Source organism: Elephantulus edwardii, unplaced genomic scaffold (genome assembly GCF_000299155.1).
Source record: "Elephantulus edwardii isolate Elephantulus edwardi_28Jun2011 unplaced genomic scaffold, EleEdw1.0 scaffold00015, whole genome shotgun sequence".
NCBI classification, from domain to species: Eukaryota; Metazoa; Chordata; class Mammalia; order Macroscelidea; family Macroscelididae; genus Elephantulus; species Elephantulus edwardii.
Genome location: NW_006399765.1, coordinates 11,800,390 through 11,825,521, shown reverse-complemented (window position 1 = coordinate 11,825,521; position 25,132 = coordinate 11,800,390). Strand labels below are relative to the sequence as shown.

Sequence of the window (25,132 nt, the reverse complement as noted above, 5' to 3'; positions counted from 1 at the left end):
CCCAGGTTACCTTGGTACAGCATATTGACAGAAGAGTGCTCTACCCCTTAGAAGAATGTTCCTCAAAAATATAATAACAACCAACTTCAAATACGAAGGCCCTCCCTGAGGACTTGTTGACTCTAAACAAGAGGCTTAAATTAAAAAAACAAAACAAAAACCCACCCAGTATAGTATATAACAATACTTTATTTCTGTTTTCCTTAATCCTGGCCCAGCTCAGCACTCAATATGTGAACATTATTCTTGTCTCCACTGCACAGAAGGAATGAGGACTTTGGTTCAGGGTCAGTGGTCAATCTCCTGCTGAGAGGTCTTTTGCCATTCACTGTCCATTCCTCACAACTCTAGCTGCCTCAGGTGGTCAATCTAGTTGGTCCCAGGGAGAACACAAAAAACCAGGTGTGGGAAGCAATGAGGCTGGGGCTTCCAGAACTAGGGATTGGATTTGGGCTTTTTCTCCCAAAGGGATGGGTTGAAGTCAACCTCTCCAGGGCCCAGTTAGCTGCTGAAAAAAAGGCAGGAGTCTTGAGGCAGATGTGGGACTGCAACAGGCCAGGGGATGTTGTCTTGGGTTCTAGGTGGACTTCAGGAAGCTAATGCAAGCTGGCTTTGGTGAGGGAGTCCACCTCTGAGTAAGACACTAACAAACAGGCAGAGTGCCCATTTTGGGGCTAAGACTCTGAGGTCTTAGCCTAGTGTTGGCCCACCCTCAGCATCTACTGATAGGGACTATGGATTTCACCATTTCAACATCTTAAGGGAGCATGATTAGGTCCATTCCCCTCAGAGAGTAGGGATCTACTTCTCTTCTAGGGTCTCCCTGGAGCAGGATTAGCTCAAGTGTTAGTTGGACTTTCGTAAATGTCTTGGTTATTCCTCAAAAACTCACTGCCATCGAGTCAGAACTGACTCATAGCTGGCCCCCCACTGGTTTTCCAAGGCTGTAAATCACACAAGAGGAAATGACTCATCTTTCTCCCACACTGTAGAACTCAAACTGCCCTAGAGATAGTCTTTGGGTTGGTAGTGCAAGTCCCTATGTATTACAACACCAGAGCTCCCTCTTAGTTTTCTGTTGTTGTTGTTGTTGTTGTTGTTATGTGCCATGGAGTCAGAACTGACTCACAGCTAACCCTCTAGCAGGTTTCAGAGGTTGTAAATCTCCCTCTAAGCAAGAGATGGATTCAAATGCTTGCCTCTGGGTTAACAGCACAACTTCCTACCACTGAGCCACCAGAGCCTCCTTCATTATGTGGTGCTGCTACGGTAGAAATACCACAAATGGATGGATGGCTTTAATAAACAGAAATTATTTTCTCATGATTTAGGTGGGAAAAGTCCAAACTCAGAATGCTAGCTCTAGAGGATGACTTTTTCTACCTGGAGGAAGATCCTTGTCATGACTTTCCCCCTAGGTCTAGGAGTTTCTCAGCTCAGGGGCCCTGAGTCCAAAAATCTTCTTCTGCTCCCAGCTTTTTTTTCCCCTGGGTGTTAGTAGATCCATCTAATCTCTGTTCCCTGTTTCATTAATTTCTATTAAAAACAAACTCAACTGGCTCTCAAAATCTCAACTTCTACAGCCCTGAGACCAGCAGGATCAGAAGGTGCCTGGATTCCACTGCTGAACACTCTATATAAGGGCCCACAGTGGTAGATCCTGGATAAAGTGGGAAATGATGTAGAACAGAACTAAAAAACAAAACTGCAAATCTTACCCGTCCCACAGAGACTGGTGGAACCTCCAAAATTATGGCCCTCAGCCAGCCTCTGAATCTGGAACAAAACTCATCCCTGTGGGTCAACTTTTGGCCAAACAACAGGTCAACTACCAAGTGATCAATCACACCAGGTTGGCACTCAATCACCAATCACATAAGGTCAAAAACAGCAGCATGTAATCAAGAATAAAGGCCTGGGGCAGGAGAGGAGAGGATTAATGGGAATTAAAAGTATTAATGGGAATTACAATTACAGAGGAGGGAAATGGGCAAAGTATGATTACATTGTTGTTTCTGTTAGGTGTCATGAAGTCAACGACAATGGCAACTTTTTATGAACACTAAATTGAAACCTTGCCTAATCCTGCAACATGTTCATAATCTCTCCTATCCTTAAGCCTGTTGTTGCAGTCACTGCGTCAGTCCATTTTGTTGAGGGTCTTCCTCTCTTTTGATGACCTTCTACTTTTCCTATGTTGTTGTTGTTGTTGAGTGCCCCCTAGTCAGAACCAACTCATAGTTGATCCTTCAGTGAGTTTTCAGAGGCAGTAAAATCGCATGGGGAGGAGACTGTCCACCTTTCTCCCAGAGAGCAGCTGCTGGACTCAAACTGCATACCTTTGGGTTGGCAGCACAATTCCTTACTACCAAATCACCAGGGCTCCCTTTCCCTATGTTGCTGAGTGCTGTCAAGTAGGAACCGACTCATAGCTGACCCTCCAGTGAGCTTTCAGAGACAATAAATCACAAGGAAGAGATTGCCTATTATCCCACAGAGCATCTGGTGGACTTGAACGGCCTTGGGATTGCAGCACAGATTATTAACCTTAATCTCATGCTTGTTTCACCTTTTTAAGGCGATTTTAAGTCACATATGAGGCACATATTCTACTTTTATCAGACAATGTAAGTCTAGAGGACAGAGCCACAGGATGGAAGGAGCCTGGGTATGGAGTCAACGCATGGAAAAGAACTACCCACATGGCCTTCCAATTAGGAAGACAACCATTAGACTGATGTGAAAAACAGATAAGCATCAAAGTGTCATGCCCACTAGCCTTCTGTAGCAAATGACCACAAATCCTGATACCTCTTCCATCAGGAGGTTTGGGGATCTATATCTCTTCCCCTTTAGTCTATATGGGTTTCATGGCTGTTCCAGGTCTCAAGAAACTGGCAGTTTCTACTTCCTGATGCCTGGGACTCTTTCTCTTGAAGCCTGGAGCTACCACATTAAGAAGTCCAACTGTGCCAAGGCCATCAAGTTGGACAGACCATGGACTTCGATAGAGAGGAAGAGATGTCCAGCTGGCTTCCCGGGCCCCCAGTCCACAACTATTTAAGCCATCCTAGCAGAGGGTGCTATGATGTCTGGAGCTACATTCGCAGTACTTCAAGCACAAGTGGGGTGAGCTATGGCAAATCATTTCAGTAGAACTTCTAGACCAAGACAGAGTAAGAGGAGAGGCTTGGCAAACTACTTTCAAAAACGAACTAATGAAAACCCTATGTACTGTGTAGTGTGAGAAGACGAGACCCCTACTTGGAAGCACTCAAACACCCAACGGCCACAACAATGGACTTGAGTGCACTGATGATTATAAAGATGCTCTTGGACCAGACAGCATTTCCATCCAGTCATGGCAGCAAAACCAAGGGCGACTAACAACATGTGCCTTAGAGCAAGAATGATTTTTTTCCCCTGCTATGTCCTCATTCCTAAGCCATGGAAGACAATAAAACAATTATTTTAGGTCCCTAGATTTTCAAATGGTTTTTTACATGATAACAGAGAACCAGATCACCCCCCTATTTAATACATCTTTCTTCCCGCTCTGCCCGCACCCCTCCCCTCACCCAGTTCTTCCAAGCTCCCGGCCATCACTGTGAGTACCTAGAAGGATCTGACACGGAGCCCATTCCCTTCTCTGTGTTTCTAAAGACCAGAATGTTCCCCTTCTCAAAGATCACATCCCTTGGAAAGTGCAGTCATCAACTCTACTCATTCGCCCAGTAAATCAGGTTTGTTGCTTTCCTGTGCCCCTTTCCTTACCTCCCCACCAGTTTTCAAAGACTAGGATTCTCTCTGCCAAATGATACATCCTGCCTTTTGCCAGGATCTAGAAAACCCCACCACCCCTAAAGTCCTTCCAACCAGCAGGAAACATTCCTCCCCTGCAGCTAGGCCTCTTGAATATGCCCTAGGTCTGCAAAGACTTCATGTTTCACTTAGGGAGACCTCCTGATTCTCAGGCATTGCAGGGGACTCCAGAGGCATGGAAGAAGCCAGCCATCTGGCCTGAGAACAGAAAGTACACTAGAGCCTGCCCGATATCCCCAAGCCACGCTCACCAGGGAAGACTGGCCGCCTTAACCCACTTAGGGGGTTTAGCTCCCTCTGCTATGCCCTGAGAGACACCTGGGCCAACGCAGTCATCAACCCCTCTGTGGCATGAGTCAGACACTGTTTATTAGCCAGAGAACACCAGAACCAGAAGATGCTTGCCAAAAATGGAGCTTTAAAAAGTCTACAGAGTTGTGTGGGCTTTACGAATATATTTTCAGCTGCAGAGACAAAGATGGTGTTCTTGACATGTCCCCAAACCTACCTACCTATTTATATAAAACCCAGCCCCCTGCCATCAATTAGTGCTTCACCTTAAGGCTTCTTGTGATACAAAACAATTTTTACCAACCAAGAGTGTCCTGAAGCAAACGGCTCCTCTCAGACCCAGCAGCTCAAACAAACCGCCATGTCACAGGCATCAACGCAATGACATTCCCTTCCTGCAGCAAGGAGCACTGCCAGGCTCCTCCAGACCCAAATGCAAGCCTTCTTTTGTTTTTGGGGGTGTTTTTTTAAATTCTTTCTGGTTAAAGCTGAGAATTGTTACCATGGAAAGTTTTCAAGCACCTAGTGTTGGAAGCCACTTTGAACACATCAGCTGGGTATGATGTTTGAAGAAGGCATCTGCTCTAAGATGGGCTTGGGAAGAACAACCACCCAACAGAAGACAGACAGAAGCTGAAACACCCCACAGCCTGGGTCTCATCATATAGAGATAATGGAAATTCACCATGAACTATCAATGTCTCAGTGCAAATGGGAACTAATTGCCTGTGGGGAGTGCACGATGGGACGCCTGATTCAAAATGATGACTTGATCTGACAGATTTCACGGAAGCTGGGTTTGGATCAGGGCTCCTAGGTGGCTATACCTACCCACTGGCACTGCTTGTTTCTCAGGCTTCTTATTCCAGGAGCATGCTGTTTGATCGCTTTACTTTCAGCCCAGACCATGCTTTTCTAAGCATGTTACTGTCAAGTGAGTCCCAACTCATAATGACTCCATGGGACAGAGGATGACTGTCCTATTGAGTTTTCTTAACTGTTCATTTGTATGACTGCAGATCACCACGTCTCTCTTGTTCAGAGTCACTGGGTGGGTTTGAACTGCTAAACTTTCTTTCCATAGCTGAGTGCTTAGTTAAGAAGTCCCAGCTTAAGAAGGGGTCCTTCTAGGCCTTTCTAAGCACTGTTAAAGGAAGAGTGGAGAGCACTGGGCTTTTGAAGAGGAACACATACTCCACATGAATGTAATACATGACGCAGCTTAGAGCACCGATTCTGAAGTCAGATATTCTTGTTTCTACCTCTTACCTGGACCAGTTACAAGACTTAGCTAAGCCTCTGTTTACCCATTTATGAAATGGAGCTAATATTTTCACAAAAGTACTTATTTCACGAAGGGTGCACTGGTGGCTTAGTGGTCAAGAGTTGTGCTGACAACCCCATGGCATGTGGTTCAAATCTACCAACTACTCTGGTAAAGAAAGATGGGAAATCCTCTCCCGTGCAATCAATTGTCTCTGAAAACCCACTGGTGGGCGGGTCAGCTACCAACTTGACAGTACATACCAGCCAACAACAACTTACTTCAAGGAGCTGTTGGGAGGATGAGGTCTGATGGTGGACGGAAAGAGTTTCAACACAGTGTGCTAACTTCATTGTCTCATTATCCAGTTACTGTCCTACCTGCCAGCTTCTCCTTCACTGTCCAGTTACTCTGTCCCTCTGCAGCTACTTCCTCATGACTCTATCTGCTCTTTCATTATCTCCTTCCTGGTTACTCAACTAGTTGATCACTTGTCACCCAGCTACTTTGTGAGTGCCAGCTTCTCTCTTATCTCTGTAAAATCTGAAGTTATTATCTTCTAATTCAACACTCATTTGGGATAGTCAAAAGAATCCTTCAGTCAGAGATTATATATGTTCTGCTGGGGAGATAGAGATAGAGACAGAGAGATAAAGCTAGAGAGATATAGAGACAGAGAGATAGAGCTAGAGAGACAGAGATAGAGCTAGAGAGATAGAGACAGAGAGATAGAGCTAGAGAGTCAGAGATAGAAACAGAGACAGAGACAAAGATAGAGAGTACTGGTGGCCTACTGGCAAGAAGCTGTGCTGCAATCCTGCAGGCTCACAGTTGAAATCCACCAGCTGCTCTGCAGGAGAAGGATGGTCACTCTCCTACTGTGTGATTAACTGCCTCTGAAAACCCACAGGATGGTCAGCTATGGGTTAGTTTCAACTTGATGATACACGATGACAACTAGAGAGAGAGATGGAAGTCTCTTGCTAGTTAGGCCAAGCAGTTCTTTCCTGTCTAGAGATGGGATGTTTCTTGTCTATTATCTTTGAAGATTTGGGGGGTGGGGGGGTGGACAGGCAGAGTCCACATGGTACCAACTCTGGAGTGCTGCCAGGCTAAGCCCGGCATCTTGGCCACACTGGGAGGGCTGGGTGACCTGGCCTTTCAAAAGCTTTGTTTGTTCCAAGTATAAGACATACGTCTGGAGACTCCTCCTTCCCTTCACACAGGCCCAGCCCTTGCAGGTCCTGAAGTGTGTGCTCTCCTGAAAGCTGGAAGTACTTCATTATGGATCTGATTTAATCACAAGAGATCTCATCTTAAGCTTGCCAGAAAACAAGTTATTTTCAGCATCCGTGGGCAGCAAATGGAGAAGGAAGTCATGAGCCGGAAGAAATGACTGTAGCAAGGGAGCCCATTCAAAGGAAGGTTGGCCACCATGTCTCCTTGACAAAACGTAGGTGCCAAGGAACTTGGAGGATGTTTTGTGAAAGGTTGTCTCGCTCTCTTAACAGCAAGGGAAAAGACTGCATTAACTCCAAAAGGTTAGACAAAGCAATTGAGAGAAGCTAATTAGGGTCCCTCTAAAAGAGCTTCTGTAATTCTAGACGGGTTTTCAGATGTTCAAATGGCCCAAGCCAAGCAAAACAGTTATCCATAACTGTCTTTAGAGAGAGCACGCAAGAGCGCAGAAATCATGGGTACTTTGAGGTCTGCAGTCTTAGTCAACAGACTCACCTAAGTCCTTCAGAAGGTGACTCTTTAATTTCCGAGATCCCTAAAAGACTCCCGGAGGCTGGCAGGCTTCTACGCCCTATATTAAGTGGGCTGACACAAATATTTTACTTCAAACTGATTTACAATAAAAATGATTATTATAAAGATGTCGTTCTTTCACTCTAAATGTAAATGATTGTTCTCAAAATATTCCCATGTGAATGGCTGGTGAGGGGCTGGTATTGAGTTTGGAAGAGATGGAGAAAAATGGGACAGTGATGGGGAAATGCAAAAGGATTAGAACGAAAAAGGAACAGATATTAACGTTGCCTCTGGCTTATTATATCTGAGCCCAAAAGCAAATGATAGTAACAGTTGCATGATTAGTTAGTTGTCTGTCCATCCTTTCTTGCTTTGAATCATTACACAACCATCCCCTACCCCATGATTCTCTCTCAGGTTACAGATAAAGAATCTAAGTCACAAAGATCTTAAGTATCTAACCCATGGTCACAAAAGAGTTTAAAATTTAGTTTGGTTTGACTCCATGTTCTTAACCTCCAGGTGTCTACTGCCTTTATGCAAAACTTTTCAACCTTTAAATCAAGAGCTGCTTTTGATTCCTTCCCACTCCCCACCCCAACACCATTCACATTCTGAGAGATTTTAGCTAATGTGCACAACGCATTTGTGAACTAATAATCCATTCCATCTGGCTGATAATTAATTTCCTATTCTTGTTTCTGCTTCAACATTGATCCAGCCTTTAACCTCAGTCACTGAAGGTTCAACAGTACATTATGAAACCACATAAATCATTGTCATGGCTGTGCAGCTAATAAGCAATAAAATTAAATAAGTATATGCACTAGTCCTCTGCACTGAATCCTGACTGTCACATGATTTCAGCACCAATGCCAACCATACCTAAGTACACTCAACACAGGGTGTTGGGTTCCCAGAGGGCTCTGAGAACAGTGTCTGTTCCATCCTATACATCTCAGACATCCAGAAATATCAACCGCCAGTATCAGTGCTGGATCAACACGGCACACCCAAGGGTATTAGAATGAACTGATAGCAATAAGCAGTTTCCAACAAATCTCTTCTAACTCATGGCAGCCTCATGGCTGATTTTCCAGAAGCAAATCAACAGGTATTTCTTTAAGTACCTTTGGACAGAGGGGTAGACTCAAATGTCAATTTTTTTTTATTAGCAGACACCTGTGTTTAACCATTTGGAATTCTAACCTATTGCAAAGCAAAGTCTAGAACATGTGGTAAACTTTAATAACAATTGTTGCTGATTTTAGGTGCCGTTAGGTGAACCTTAAGATAGAAACTTAGATAGAACCCTGTCCTATCCTGCACCCTCCTTAATAGCTATGGCACCCAAAAAAATCATGATTTCCAGTATTTCCATCTTTAAGCAACTTCTCACATATTAGCCATGTGACTTCCAGCCAATGCTGTCGATTTGTGCCTGCGCCTCAACTACAACAACTCAGTGGGCCTATGAACAACAGTTCTGAATCTTGCCCTATCCTGAATCAATCTTACTATCTCTAACACATTTAGCCCCACTGTTCCAGCCACTGGGTCACTCCATCTCCTTGAGGCTCTTCCTTTCTTACCCTGACCCTCCACATTTCCAAGCACGATGTTGTTCTCCAACAAGCGGCCCCTCCTGACAACAGGCTCAAAATATGTGAGACGGAGTTTCATCATCCCTGCACCCAAGGAGCACTATGGTTTCAATTTCTCTAGGTCAGACCTCTGTTCATCTTGCCAGTCCATGGGGTATTCAGTACTACTACTCTCCAGCACCACAAGTCAAAGGCACTGATCCTTATCTGGTCATTGAGGTATCAAAAATGTGACAGAAGCAGAGACTTAATGCTTGTTTAACTATTTATACCAAGATAGAGAACGATGAAGATGGAAAAGGCACATAAGCCCCAAAGTTCACTGCCATTGGGTCAGAACTGACTCATAACTGACCCTTCAGGGCATTTTCAGAGGCTGTAAATTACATGGGAGGAGACTGCCCATCTTTCTCGGATGGAGCAGCTAGCAGATTTGAACCACCAGAGCCACACCACCTTTGCATTAGCAGCACGACTATGCACAAGGCCAGCAGAATCCCCCAGAAGAGACAGACACACCCAGGCATTTCAGCAGAGTCTAGACCCTGGACTTTCCATCAACGAACTGCCATCTCCTGAGAAGATCCAGGAAAGATCAACAGAACTGCTCGGCTGATACACAGAACAGGCGGAAAAAAAACTAAACCGCTGTTTTAAGCCACCCGTGTCTTTGTTTTGTTAAACAGAAAAAGGTAACTGATAGAGTGAAATCCTTGTCATTGAAATAACTGAGAAACTACTAACATTACCTCTGTGATCCCAAGGAATTCAAAGTCCTATAGTCAAAAAGCCTGCATTCTAGGGTTTCTCTTGAAGGCCTGGGAACCATGAGAGCTCTGTCAAGATTTTAGCTTTATTTGGCTTTTTCCACGTAAATGACAAAGGTTCCATTTCCCTCTCACCTACTCATAGGCTTATGGACTTAAAATTTCTCTTAGTATTCAATTTCTTAGGCAACTTCCACAGCCTACATGGTAGCCATGGCATCAGGACAAGCTCTGTTTGTCAGGACATCAGCGGATGTGCTACATCAAAGGAAGATTCTGGAAAGTTCTATTTCTCAAATGCCAGCTTTCCTCCTCAAGTGTTTCATGACTTCGGCTTGGATGATAATTGGGGCAGAAGTTTGGGGTTCAGTACATTTGAGGAGCCTCTGAACTTCTTTTTGGATAGAAATATTGTCCATTTCTAACTTTGTTATAAAGTAAACAGAGGCCTGTGGAAGTCTAGAAAAAAAAAATCAAGCCATAAATACCTCATCTATCTCCCTGGCAGGATCACTAGCCTGAGAAATGGCAACAATAAAGAGAGACCAGACTCCAGTGAGGCTTTGACAAGCCTCCCACCTTATGTCCTTATGGGTGCCCTGGGGAAATTCCGTCCAAGTGTCATCGCTCTTTGAGGTCGGAAAGATTTCAGGAGCAGTCTTGTTGGCTGAATCTTCCCAAGCCCCCACCGTGGCATCACTTTGGTGAAAGACAATGGTTTACCAGCTTGCTAAGTGTGGTGGGCTTATGAAGTTGCTACATAAAACCACCATCAGAGTATTGCCTGGCATGTTGAAAGTTCATCTAAGCGACTCCTTCGGTGTCTCTAGGCAGATCTGGCTGGGCAGCCAAATGATAATCAGAAGGAAATACATAATCATCGTGCTTAATGACAGTATACCAAGATGGGTCACAGTCTCCCTTTTCTATAATCAGGCTGTCTTGAGCCAGAGGACGGTACTCTTCAAAGTGATTGGTCACACTCTGCTCTACCCTGGACAACACTTAGATAGCATTTCTCGCAAGCAATTGCCTACTCTCTTTTTTTCTAGGCATCTGATCTGGCTTAGGCCCTTTTTATCATAGTTCTATGCATTCACAAAAAAAATTATTATTATTATTATTATTTTTAGTTTTGCAGCTCTGTGCATTTATTTAGCTCTATGCATTTATAAGCATGTTTACACCTTTCTCTTTCCAAGTGACTTTGCCAGACAGGAGCTCCAAGATGCCCATGACCCAGTATTGCTGGCTACTGAAGCACCAAGCCCTACCATAATGATGCCTTGCTTCTATTCCATGAATGTTGTTGTTGCTATGTGCTGTTGAGTCACTTGTGATTCACAGCGACCCTATGTACAAAAGCCCTGAACACTGTTCTATCCTGTGCCAACTTTCTTGTCTCTGACACACCTACCCTCATTACCCCAGTCTCTGAATCAGTCCATCTCATCAATAGTCTTCCTCTCTTTCACTGTCCTTCCACCCTTCCAAGCATGATGTCCCTCTCCAAGGAGTGGTCCTTCCTTGCAACATGTCCAAAGTATGTCAGGCAAAGTCTCAGAATCTTTGCCTCAAAGGAGCAGACTCGTTTCACCCTCTCCTGTTTATTCTCCTAGCAGTCCATGGTATATTCAACACTCTTTTCCAGCACCACAGCTCAAAGGCATCAATTCTCTTTCTATCATCCCTAGTCCTTGTCCAGCTCTCTGATGCATAGCAAGCAACTGCGAAGACTATGGCCTGGATCAGTCTCATCTTAGTCTCCAGACTGACATTGTTTCTTTTCAGTATTCTGGTGTGATCTCTGACAGCAGACTTTCCCAAGGCAATTCGTTTTTTTATTTCCTGGCTGCTGGTACCAAGAGTATTGAATGTGGAGCCTGTATACAAATCTCTGCTCTGATCCACTGTCTGTTTTGTTTACTTTCACCCTAAGACTAAAGCATGTTTTAAAGTTTTGGGAGAAAACAAGGTTTAACTCATTCATTTTTTTATACATGTTGTTGTTAGGTGCAGTCAAGTATGGACTCATGGGTCTTCAAGATTTATTCATCGCAAATACCTTTTTTTAAAAACCATGAACAGCAACTTAACATATGGACCTCACGAGAGGGATTATAGAGGGATCAGACTGACTACATGTGTGGGAGGAATCATTGGAGAATCTCAATATCAGCAGTCAAAACCAGGCCGGGTGCTGACTGAGCAACAGACCATCAATTACTAATGTGTAAGTTCAAACTGAAGCTGAAGAAAATTAAAGCAAGTCCACAAAAATCAAAATAATATGCTCTTGAGTCTATTGCACCTGAATTTAAAAATCATCTTAAAAGTAGGTTTGGGTGGCCTCATAGCAAGAAGCTACACTGCAGTGCAGAGGTGCACGGTTCAAATCCACCAGATGCTCTGCTGGAGGAGGGACAATCTCCTCCTGTACCAGTCAGATCCAATTTGATGGTATACACACATAAAAATAATAATAATAAATTTATTTTTTTAAAAAGAATAGGTTTGAAGCATTGAACACCAATGATCTAAGACCAGTTGAGTTGTGGGATGACATCAAGGATATCATCCATGAAGAGTGCTATAGGATGGATGGATAGATAGATAGATAGATAGATAGATAGATAGATAGATAGATGATAGACAGTTAGATAGATAGATATAGAGATATTTATTGTCCCCATACACTAACTCTTGCATTGTTCCCAAACATTAACTATAAGTGACAGAAAAATTTAATGCATTCCAGTTGAATTGCTTTCCTCAATGAGTAATGATGACTGGTATTAACACTGTAATGTAGGAGGATCTTCTAGAGGTAAATACCGAGGCTCTGTCTTTGACCATGACCTGTTCAACAATTTTATCAGGGTCTTGAATAATGATCTAGAACTGTGTTGCCCACAGTAGCCTTTAACCTAGTCATATTTGACTATAAAAATTTAAGTTACTTTACATTAAACAAAATTTTTTAAAACCTTCAACTCCTCAGGCATTGTAGTTACCATTCAAGTAGCCCAATAAAACAGCTGCCATTATCAGACAGTGCGTTTTCATCATTGCAAAAAGTCCCACTGGATAATGCTTATCTAAAAGGCAAATGTTCACTGCATTTATGAATGACAAAGTAGGAAATGCTGATAAAAATTTCATATGAGGTGGACATATTTAAGCATGGCCTTGGCATAGCTAAACATCCATATTTTATCTTAAAGTAAAAGTATCAACATTTTCCTTGAAGTTTCCACTATATCACTAAATCTCTGTCTCGTGTTTTAGAGGATCTGGTTGGCATTTGATCCAGATTAGATCCAATCATAGCACTGTATCCCAACCCCAGTGATTGTGACTGGTTCAGAGATAGGGAAACAGCCAATCTTATATAAGGAAATTCAACACTGGTACTTTTGGAAAGTGGGACACTGTTTGGAAGAGAAATTCTGCTAAAAGCATAGGATAGACATTTCAAGCCCGTGGCAGTAATTTACATTTTTGGTAGCTCCCTGGATCCACATATGCCTATAACTCTGATCCCTTTAAATGTCTGAGATACAGAAAACAATGGGCTTCATTTGAGTTGGATTTCTGTGACTTGTAACCCAAAAGCCTTTACACATTATTCCATAATTCTAAGTTATTTGGGCAGGTGGATAATGGATTCAAAACTTCAACAGGATAAATTTAGAACCTCCCCATCAATGTTAAAAATCAACTGTGTGGGGATAATTTGCTATCATCAAGAAAGAAGTGCCAGAAGTGGAGTACATCTCTTTGAACTCAGGCCCTGAACAAGGAAACTCGTTGACACAGGAAAGGCCAAGACATATGGATATATACAAGGAGGGCCTGACCTACAGATGCTGAAGGAAACAGAACTTTCCTCCACAGTCACAGATGGGGAACCCTGAATATGAACTTCTAATTTCCTAAACTATGAAAGAATAAATTTTTATTTGTTAAGGAAAAAAACCCAAACAAACAAAACCCTGCCATGGGTCAAGGAAGGTTCTAAAGTGCTAGTGATGTTCTTCTTGATAAGAAGACGAGAATGAACGTCGATCACATGGGTATGACTGGCATACGAAAACACAGAAAGTTCTGTCCTTTTCTAATCTACACTTCATGAAATGACTTTTGAAAATCAACAGCATAAAGACAGGATGGGGAAGAGGCAGGTTGCACTAGTGTGAAACCAACTTAGGGGTTTTTTTGTTTCTTCAAAGCGCATATGAGTCAACAGTGGCTGCCCCCAAATCCGGTGGAAACTTAGGCTTGTGCAGAGACAAACTCAAACAAAATGTAGAAGCCACAGTTCCACTCACACTAGGAGAAGCCAGATACAATTTGGGTAAAGATATGGACAAAAGAGCATGTTCACAAATCTCAATGTCACATCTTACAAAAGAATGGTCAAAGGAATTGGGTGGCCTAGAGAGAAGACATGGAGGACACAACATGGACAGAATTAGTTTCCTCAAGCTCAATGAAAATGGAGATGGTCACATAATCTTATCATGTGCAGACAACAGTCTCCACACAGAAAACCCTAAGAGAACATATTCTGAAAATGGAGAATATGATGAGCTTAGTAAAGTGGCTTGATACAAGAGAAATACACAAAACCAAAAACTCTACTTATAAGAAATAGAAAGTATTTAAAGAAGGGAGTGAGGAAATCATAGCTTTCTGAATGGGAAATATTGGCTCAAGAGAGATAGGTACCATTTTGCCAACTTGGGAAAAATCATTATGATAAAAATAGTTTTTTCCCTAAGTTAGTTTATTAGGTTTTATATGCTTTGAGTATATTGTCAGAAGAGGCCAATCCTTGGGAACTGACATTCTTGGAAAGGTGGAGATCAGCAAGGAGAGGAGGACCATCAACAAGACCGCCTGGCACATTAATTACAACAGTGGGCTCACACACAGTTGAGACTGTGAAGATAGAACAGGACTGAACAAGGTGTGGATCTGTTGCCTTTAAGGTTACTGTGAAGTTGAAATAGGCTAGATGTCATCTAACAACAACAATTAATTTTGGAGGGATTCATTTTTTAGGTTTACGGAGAGAAAACTGAACAAACAATCCTAAATGTGAAGTAGTCAGGTGAAAATTAAAAAGAACATTTTGAAAGGGAAGAATAATATTAGGGGAAGGACCAGGAGCAACGGCAAGTATGGTGACACTCTGTGGTGCTCTGAGAAGAAAAAAACTGACGCATTTGGTAACGGCTGCAGTCAGCCTCAGAGATTCCAGGACTCACTCGGTGCTATGGAAAAGAGCTTGCTCCCAGTATAAACAGGTGACCAACCATGAGGACTTGACCATTCCAATAGAGAATCCTTATAAGGAACCTCTTAAAAAAATGTATCTTGTGTGAAAAACGTATAGATTATAAGAATGTACAGCTTTTGTCCCAGTTTATTTCTCCATTTACTGGATGCATATATGGAAGGCACATAACAGGTCTTTGAGGGAAGAAACAAAAAGAAATGACAAAAGCAATTAAGAGGTCTCAAAAACTGGGATTTATGTCAGTTACATACAAGGATCCTGCATATCTCAAAGACCCAAAAGTTTGTAATATCAGATATCGGGAATAAATTATGTAAGACCAATAAATGATTGTGTCACCACCAATATGGAGTCAAATTATAAACTTTTAACTATTTAAAGTTAAGGGGTAAACCTTGTTACTGTACTACATTTTATAGTAGTATAAAATTTCTGGGTGAATTTCTGGGTGAAGAACTTTAAAATCTTACAGGGGAAAATAAAATGTTTCAAGACAAAAAAAAAGAATAATATTAGGAAAGATTTCTTCTATATTAAACTACAACATAAAATCACAAGAATCAAAACAATGTGCAACTAACACAAAAACAGATTGTTAGACTAAAATGAACAGCTTGAAAATGTGCCCTTTTTGCATTGATGAGATGCAAGAGAATGAGTTAGAAGGAGGCCTCACAAACTCACAGGAAAGGGGAGAATGTTGGGACTATTGATTGATAACTCTTAGGAAACAAAATAGATTTTAATTATCTTGTCTTATTCACAACTATTTGTGATGCTTCTGAGAGCTGGATAATAACGAAGGATGAATGAAGAAGGATCTATGCCTTTGAGTTGTGGTGCTGGAGAAGAGTGCACATGGTGGACCACCAGGAGAACAAACATTCTGTCCTGGAGAGAGTGAAATCAGGCTGCTTCCCAGAGGCAAGGATTTTGATGCTCCATCTCACATACTTTGGGCACGTGGCCAGGGAGGACCAGTCTTTGGAGAAAGACATCATGTTTGGGACAGCGCAGGAGAGGAAGACACAGGATGAGATGAATTGACTCAGTGACTGGAGAAACGAGATTAAGTCTGTTGGAGATGATGAGACTGGCTCAGGATAGGGCAGGCTTCAGAGCTAATATACATATAGTCGCTATGAAACGCAGGCAGTTTGATGGCATAGAACAACAATAATATACTATATAAAATTCCAGAGGATCAAGGATCACATATTTAGCTTATGTAAATAAGATCACAAAAATCTAGAAAAATCTAAGAATACTGTTGTTGTGAATGAGTCCATTCCAACTCATAGTAACCATATATAAAACAGAATGAAACACAGTCTCACCCTGGGCCATCCTCATAATCATTGGTATGATCCCCATAATCATTGCTATCCCTGAGCCCACTGATGCATCCAGTCTATCTCACTGGAAGTCTTCTTCTTTTTCACTGACTCTCACTTTGTCAAACATGATGGCTTTCTTCAGGACTTGGCCTCTTTGGGGACCATGTCCAAAATATGTGAGAGGAAGTCTTGCTGTATGTGTAGAACTGTCCTCGTGGGTTTACAAGGCTGTAATCTTACAGATGCAGACTGACACATCTTTCCACTGGAGAGCAGTTGGTAGGTTTAAACCACAGACCTTTCCATTTACAGCCAAGTGATTAACTACTGTGTTACTCGGGCTCCAAATACATTTTCCACATTGCTAGATAAGGAAAAACAAGGGTGGGATTTTTCTCCTTTTTCAAGTGATCAAATAGTAAATATTTTCAACTTTGTAGGCCCATGGGATTTCTCCCATGATAGTATGAAAGCAATCCTAGACAAGATATAAATGAATGGGCATGACTATATTCCAATAAAGCTTTATTTAAAAAAACAGGAGGTGAGAAGATTTAGCCTTAGCCTATGGGCTATAGTTTTCTGACTCTTCCTTTGGAGGGATAAAAGAAATACACAAAGTAATACCAAAAAATTTAAGGAGTAAATATTGGTAGGTTTGACTACATAAAAATTAAGAACTCCAAGGAATTTTCAGAACCTATTAGAAACAAAATTTTAAAGCAAACACACACCCACCAGAAATTAGTCACACCATAATAGATAATCAAAGGTACATCTGTTCCTCCATTTTTATTTTCTATGCCCTTCTCCCTCCCTCTCTCTATTCCTCCCCACCATCTACATATGTAACCATTATGAATGCAATAATGATAATACACAACTTAAGAAACACAGGAGAAAAACGGGTAATCTCCTCCTACGCTATTTACAGCCTCTGAAAACCCACTTTTGGGTCAGCTATGAATTGGTTCTGACTCAAAGCCACACAATTAGAATTTAAAAATAGGGTACCAGGAGGGAGAGGGATGGAGAAGACACCGTTCAAAAAAGAAAAGAAAAGAAAAGAAAAGAAAAGGGGAGCTCTGGTGGCCTAGTGGCAAGGAGCTACAACTACAATCCCAGAGGCGCATGGTTCGAATCCACCAGATGCTCTGCCGGGGAAGGAGGGGCAATCTCCTCCTGTACCAGTCAGATCTGATTTGACGGTACACGCACACAAAAATAATAAAATAAAATAAAAATAAAAAAATAATATTAAGCAAAAATTAAAAGAAAATTATTAAAAATCAAGTAAAAAAAGGGTATAAAAAATAGACAACTCATAGAAAAATATGACTTATGAAAATATAAGCTTATTGATACGTATTCAACCTTGTTAATGGGTCACTTACATATGAATTAAGGAAGCAGGACTCTTTTCCATATACCAAACCTATCAGCCAAGATGTGTTCAGTGCTATCATAGAAAGCTGCTGTCAAGTGCTGACAACTTCACTATAACTTACAATGACCCATTAATACAGTAGGTCAAACTTTGCCCAATCTGGTGCTGTCCTCACAAATTCCACTATGCTCAAGCATACTGTTGCATTTACTGTTGGCCCCATCTTGGTGCGGCCTTCCTCTCTATCTGATCTTCAGACTTGCCTAGTATGATGTCTTCTTCCAAGAACTAGACTCTCCTGACAACATGTTCCAAGTTAAGTGAGAGGTTTCATTTTTGTCTCCAAGGAGCACCTTGGTTGAATCTGGCCTGGTGCACACTGCCGGTGGACATATCAACTGAAAAAAGATATTAGAGACCAAACTAGCAGTTCACATTGAAACCTTGCAGATGTTCTTTTCTTAACATCTTCAAATCTCTAGGAATAGACCTCGAGTAAATCATCAAGACTGTGGTCAAATACAGTTAATCCTTATCCTTCACAACAGTACTACTGTGGCCTCGTCTGTAGGGAGTGACACTGCCAACCTAAAGGCTACAGCTCTCTGGTGGTTCGAATCCAACAGCAGCTCCATGGGAGCAAGATGGGCAATTTATCTTCCTGTGCAATTTATAGCCTCAGAAACCTGGTGGAAGGTCATCTGTGAGCCAGTTCTGACTCGGCAGCGATGAGTTTGTTTGGTTGGTTGGTTGGTTTAGTCATTGCAAATACCAGATGAGCAAACATTGAACCAATGCTCCTGGGAGACACAGTTAGGTCCCTGTACCGTCTCTGATTTCAATTATTTTCATCAGCCAGTGAAGACATAACCTTGTTGTGTGTGTGTATTTCAGTGTAAAGACACTTCTTTAATATACAATGATTGTTCATTAAGGTTCTTGAGAGGCACAAATAAATAAATGGTTTGCTCCCATGTACTACTTGATGATATGAACCTGCGCAGGAATCACAGAAGTGTGGTGATCAGCTTCTGTGCAGGTTGTTGTTGTTGTTATGTGCCATCAAGTCGCTTGTGACTCATAGCGACCCTATGTACAAGAACTCTAAACGGCAATCTATCCTCTGCCAACCTCGCCATCTCAAACACACTCATTCCCACCACTGCAGTCACAGAATCGATCCATCTCATCTAGGGTCTTCCTCTCCTGTGCCGTCCCTCCACTCTCCCAAACATGATGTCCCTCTCCAAGGACCAGTCCCTCCTTGCAACATGCCCAAAGTATGTCAGACGAAGCTTCAGAATCCTTGACTCCAAGGAGCATTCCAGCTTCACCTTCTCCAGGACAAACCTGTTTGTTCTCCTAGCAGTCCATGGTATATTCAACACTCTTCTCCAGCACCACAGCTCAAAGGCATCAATTCAGAAAACTCTACGGAGCTCAGCTGTATTCTGTAACACGGGGGGTTCACCAGGAGTCAGGGCTTTGCTTGATTCATTAGCTTTGAACTCATGACCAGTGGCTCCCTAACTCTCGAATGAAGCTTATCCAACTCATATATTTAGTATAGGGAATATATAACATTAAGGTATTATTTGATTTCTTCATTGAATTGACATTTGCATAGAAAATATCTTATTAGAGATCAAATTAGCAATTAATATTGAAACCTTATGATGGTTTTTTTCCCGAGCATTCAAAAGAGCAATGGTGGACCCTGATACCGCCATAGCTGAATCATCACAGTGGCATCAAACCATGCTTTGTCTTATTCTCCACAATTTCATATGTATCACTTTCACTTTAAATGTCTCTGATGAAAGGGGAAAATAGGAATTTTCTTTATCTCTATCCTGAAGTACATGTCTCCTTAATGAAGTACATGACAGAATGAGAAGTATGGGTAAGTATGATTTTTTTGTCTTAATTTGCCTACCCTGTGGGATTGCTTAAGTTGTAAACATAGTATCCCTCCTTTCATTAAATACCATATCTACTGAAATAATGGCTAGCAAACAATAGTTATTCCGACTTGAATGTTGAGAAGCTCTTTTTCTCTAAAATGAACAAAGGGATCGTCTCACAAAATGACAGCATTTGTTCCCAAAGAACGATACAATTTAAGCTTTCACATGAAAGTTAAAATTGTGGAAAATGTTTTCCCCACAATAAACACAGAGTTCTCTACATTTGAACACTCACGGTGGTGAGACTGGTAGTGAAAGTATAATTTTTAAAAAAATATATATTGTAAGATGAGATGTGTCAATATTTGGAATATCTGTATATAACTCAGTGCACTGATATTTTCCAAAAGAGAGATAAATGGTATTTTTCAAAATTATGCAAGTTAAAGAGTCATTCAAAATGCAAGACAGACTGATGAATTTTAATGTGACAGAGTGGTGGTATATGTTTTTTTAAAACCCCAAAACAACCCAGATATGGTTTCAGATGCAACTAACCTTTAAGAAACCACCACCTGTAGTGTTTGGGCATAGTTTCAAGGAACATCTACGATAATCTGAAAAGTCTATTAACACGTCCTCCCTCTTTTTCTAATTACATATCCTAAGAGCATGGGAAGGTTGTTCTTTACTTGATCAAGCCAAAAAAAAAACCGTATTAACAGATTGGATGCAGAAACTGATGGGTGAAGCTTAGCTGTTGTCTCTTAAGCCAGTCCTTAAAAAAAGGTCTGCAAAAATCATTTTTCCTTTTATTTTTTCAATTGGCTAGATATACTTTTTTTACTAGATATACTTTTTAAAGCACATATATTTACATTAGCATACGTGATGGCTTAAAATATGCCTGTGTATTCTTTGTTACTCTTTTCTTCAAGTGGTAGAGCTTAATTTTCTTTCGCTAAAGAGTAGACTGCTGCTTGAGATTGTTCACAGCTTTAGTTTGCTTGGCTCCACAGTCAACACTCTTAGCACCAGTAGCCAGGAAACTAAAAGACATATTGTGATGGAAAAGTCTGCTGTTAGGGATCTCTCCAAAGTACTGAAGAGCAATGGTGTCACTCTCAAGACTAAGGTACACCTGATACAGGCCATGGTCTTTGCAATCACTTGCTATGCATCAGAGAGTTGGACAATGACTAGGGAGGATAGAAGGAGAATTTATGCCTTTGAGCTGTGGTGTTGGAGAAGAGTACTGAGTGTATCATGGACTAAGAAAATGAACAGGTTCACCCTGGAGAAGGTTAAACAGGGCTGCTCCTTGGAGGCAAGGATTCTGAAGCTTCGTCTGATACACTTTGGACATGTTGCAAGGAGGGACCAGTCCTTGGAGAGGGACATCATGCTTGGGAGGGTGGGGGGACATCGCAGGAGAGGAAGACCCTCTATGAGGCGGATTGATTCAATGACTGGGCAGTGAGGTTGGGATAGGATAGAGCAGGGGTTAGGGCTATTGTACGTAGGGTCACTGTGAGTTGCAGGCAACTCGACGGCACATAACAACAACAACAACGAAGGGTAGACTGGATTTACTACATCACTCTTAAGGAATGGAAATGGTGGACATAATTGATGGTATATGACGTTTAAGGCTGGGTCATAAAAGGCTTTGTGATTTTCTCCTCCTTCTATGTCTTGGATCACTTCCCCAAAGGAGGCCAGCTGCCTTGTTAGAAGGACACTCCGGCCGCCACATGGAGAAAACTACTTGGATAAGAACTGAGGTCCCTGCGAAGAGCCTGTGACTGCGCCACCTTGGACGTGGACCCTCCAGCCTAAATCAAACCATCAGGTAACTGCAGCCTTATGAAATTCTGAGCTAGTACTGCCCGGCTTCTGGGCTAGCAAAGACTCCTGATTCCCAAGCCATTAAAAATTTTGTGACTTAGTAAATGTATATTATTTTAAGCTGCTCAATTTTAAGCTAACTTGCTATGCAACAATAGAGAACTAATATGCAATGAGCTTGCTGTTATATCTAAATTAATCAGTAAATATTTATTTTTCAGTTTTAATGTCTAGTCCAGAAAATACCAACAAACGAAAGGGGGGGGGAGTCCACAAAAAAACCCCACCAAAAACACTCAGTTAAACAAAAGTTCAGAGAGATTCTAAAGTTTTTAAGATGATAAAGGGGTCTTGAAGTAAACACGTTTGAGAACCACTACCCCAATCTTTTTGTAAACTTCTCCTTCATTAAACTCTCAAGTTACCCCACTTCAGGGCATATTTCTCTCCCACCTTGACTCTGACTGGTGAAGCAATACCAAAATATGATCAATAGTTGTTTGATGGGACTATGGAAGGTTTCTTTAATGTTTCTTGTTTCAGTAAACATTTTCAACAAGAATGCATTTGTTTTGTTTCTTTTGAGAATTGACTCATTCTTTGTTGTTATGTGTTCTCAAGTCAGAAGACCCATTGCTGAGCCGCCAATGGGTTTTCAGAGGCAATAGATCACGTGGGAGGAGACTGTCTATCCACTCCCCGCAGAGCAGCTGGTGGAGTTGAAACACATACCTTTGCATCGGCAGTGCCATTCCTTCCCACTAAGCCATTAGAGCTACCTCATGGTGTATTCATTCCTATAAAAGTGCTTCTTGACTGTCAACTGTATGTACACGTACCCTGGAGCGTGAGGGGGATAGTCCATGGGGAGGTGTACTGCTTAGCAAAGGGCAGTGGCTCCCTGGCAGTTCAAACCCACCAGCTCCCCTGAGAGAGAAAGGTGGACTCTCTCCCCGTAGGATTTACAAGCCTGGGAAGCCCAATGGTGAGCCAGCTGAGTGTAGGTTCCTAGTCAAAGGCAACATGTTTGAGTTTGAAAATGTATATAAAACCTAAGCACTATGAAAACATGTGCATATATCATTCTAACATGTTCATTACAAAATCTGTTCTGGTTGAAAATCTACACAGCAAAACAGACCAGTTTAACAGTCACGTCATGTACAATTCCATGGCGCTGTCTTCTTCGAATTGTATAACCATCCTCACCTTCGTTATTCTGAGATGTTCCTCCTCCATCAATACTCACTCACTACCGTCCAAAGTCCCTGTCTAATCTTTCAAGTTGCTGTCACTTCGAAAAGACGCATCACTTTTGTACTTAGGAGAAAAGAGACTTCCCTTTTCAAAAATCATCAGAAACGAGAGTCAACAACACTAGGTTTCACTCTCAAGGAGCCGATGGTCTAAGCAATGCCTGAGAGGCCGGTATCTGTGGGTGTGGGGTGTGGGGTGTGGGGAGGCCTGTGGAGGAGGGGAGAGTGAGTGGATGGGGTTCCAGCCGCCTCAGCCAGAAAAATCCTTTGATCTGTTTTGCATAGTGAGTTTCCACATTTCATTTCAAGAAAAAGTTCCACTGCATTAAAAAAAAAAAAAGGTCTGAAAACTTTGACAATGAGAATAACAGCCAGAGAGTTAAATATAGACTACAGAAGAATCCCAGAATCGCTTGATTTCCATCCAGAGAACTTCACACATTCTGAGGAAAGAACAGAAACTCTTGACAGTGTAACACAGGTCCAGCATTTCAAGAGAGGCTGTGCTAGCATGGCCTTGGGAGGGAGTTACAGTTGGGAGGTGAAGGATTCTGGCCACGGGTCCCCAAGACAGAAACACCGGGATCCTACAAAAACCAAAGGAGCACAGGGCAGAACCACAAGCAAGTGGCTCTCTGAGGCTTCCCAGAACTGGACGTGCTGGGGTCGCTTGGGCTGGTAAAACAAACGGGCTTTTGCATTATAAATGAAAAAGAGTTAAAATGGCAAATTTCACCTCGACATTGTCCTAGGTGCCGTCAGCCAGGCCTGACTCACAGTGACCCTGTGTCCAACAGAACAAAACCCTGCCCGATCCTGTGGCATCCTCACCAGTGCTGCCGTGCCAGAGACCACTGCTGTCATGTCGTGGATTAGCCTATTAATTTACTTCAATGCAAACACACACACATACACAGAGCATGAACTTCAGGGTCAACCAGTCAGCATTTTGAGTCCTCAGTTTGACACAAAATTGGTACAACCTTATGTCGGATGCACAGATGTGCTTTGCTATAATTGGTCCCTCAACAAACTTCCTAGCTGCTAATATGGACAGAACAGCTACAAATGGGCATAAAGTAAAGCATGTGCCCGAGGGGAAGAGGAGTCTTTTCTGAAGAGACCCAGAACTCTGTTATCTAAGTGAGGTGATGGAGGAAGGGCTGTTCCCTGAAGTCAGCAAATCTAGACCAGCCTAAACAGGGACAGCATGTGCCAGCCATCGCCTGTTAGAACCATCTGGCCTGTGCTCTATTCCAGTCCTGCACTGAGAAGAACACGTCCATATGGGGACACTGCACCTTGGCATATGATGTGGCCCCTTCTGAGTTCCAATTATCTCATCTCTAGAATGGGCTCAGAGAAGGTAAGGTGGTGCAGTCATTTTGAAAAATGGCTTAACAGTTGCAGGCCGGGTTCAAATTGTTTTCCTGTCAAACATTCTTCTAGGTGGTATAGCACTGGTCTGTGTGTTGCTGTACAGAGGTAACTCGTGGTTGCTGTGATGCTGAACACTGTGACACTGATGTACCAAACGTGGTAATGGTTACCCATGGTGGACTGTGTTTGCTGGAGCTTCCCGACTAAAACAAGCCTGGAAGCAGGAGCAGCATCCACTTCCAGAATGGCTTGCCTCCGGAAACTCTATGTATGAACAGTGCTCAGGCCTTTCATTTCATAGGGTCGCTGTGAGTCATCTACGACTCCACAGCACCTAACAATAACAACAACAAAGAAATTAGACATACACTTACCATGTGGCCCAGCACTGTTACTCCCAGACACTACCCAAGAGAAATGATACCATGTGTCTACACAAAAACTGCAACACAAGTGTTCCTCACAGGATTGTTTATAACAGTCAAAGAGAGAGGAGTCTCGACATCCATCAGTTGGTAAATGGATAAGCTACTGTCTTTATATGTCACGTCACAGTGACTTACGAACAATAAAGCGAAACAAGGAGTGGTCTAGGCCATGCTCACAATTGTTGCCATGTTTGAGCCCCGTGTTACAGTCATTTGTCCATCTACGTCCTTGAGAGTGTTCCTTTCTCATTAACCGCTGCCCTTCTTCATCAAGCACAGTGTTCTTCTCCAGGGACTGATTCTCACTGATGTTACAACAGAACCGTGCTAGTCCCATATTTGTTTCTAGAGGGCATTCAGGCTGTACTTCTCCCAACATAGATCTGCTCACTGGTCTAGCAGACAACGGTACATTCAATACTCCACAATTCAAATGCACCAATTCCTCCTCAGTCTCCTGTATCCATGTTCAGCTTTTGCATGAGGGGCCTGAAAAGGCCAAATAGACGGAACTTAGTACTCAAAGTGACAAACTTGGTCTTCATCAATTTAATTTAAAGAGGCTCCTCTGTCCAATGCAATATGTCATTCAATTTCCAGACTGCGGCTTCCATGGACACTGACTGTAGATCCCCAGTAAAATGAAATCCTAGTTAAGGTCAGTATTGCCTCTGTTTATTATGGCATTACTTACTGGTTTTGCTTATTTGTAAATAAGCAAAATGCAGTAATATAAACAGTGGGGAATTATTTAGGTATAAAACCAAATTAAGTACATTCT

General features: G+C 42.2%; 1 protein-coding gene and 1 pseudogene across 2 annotated transcripts in view; one reads left to right on the top strand and one right to left on the bottom strand.

The window, feature by feature from the left end:
• PPP1R16B (protein phosphatase 1, regulatory subunit 16B) overlaps window positions 1-25,132 on the bottom strand; it is a 91,995-nt gene that overhangs the window by 56,242 nt on the left and 10,621 nt on the right. The gene's annotated exons all lie outside the window — the stretch shown is intronic.
• LOC102852558 lies at window positions 13,561-15,116 on the top strand (annotated as a pseudogene).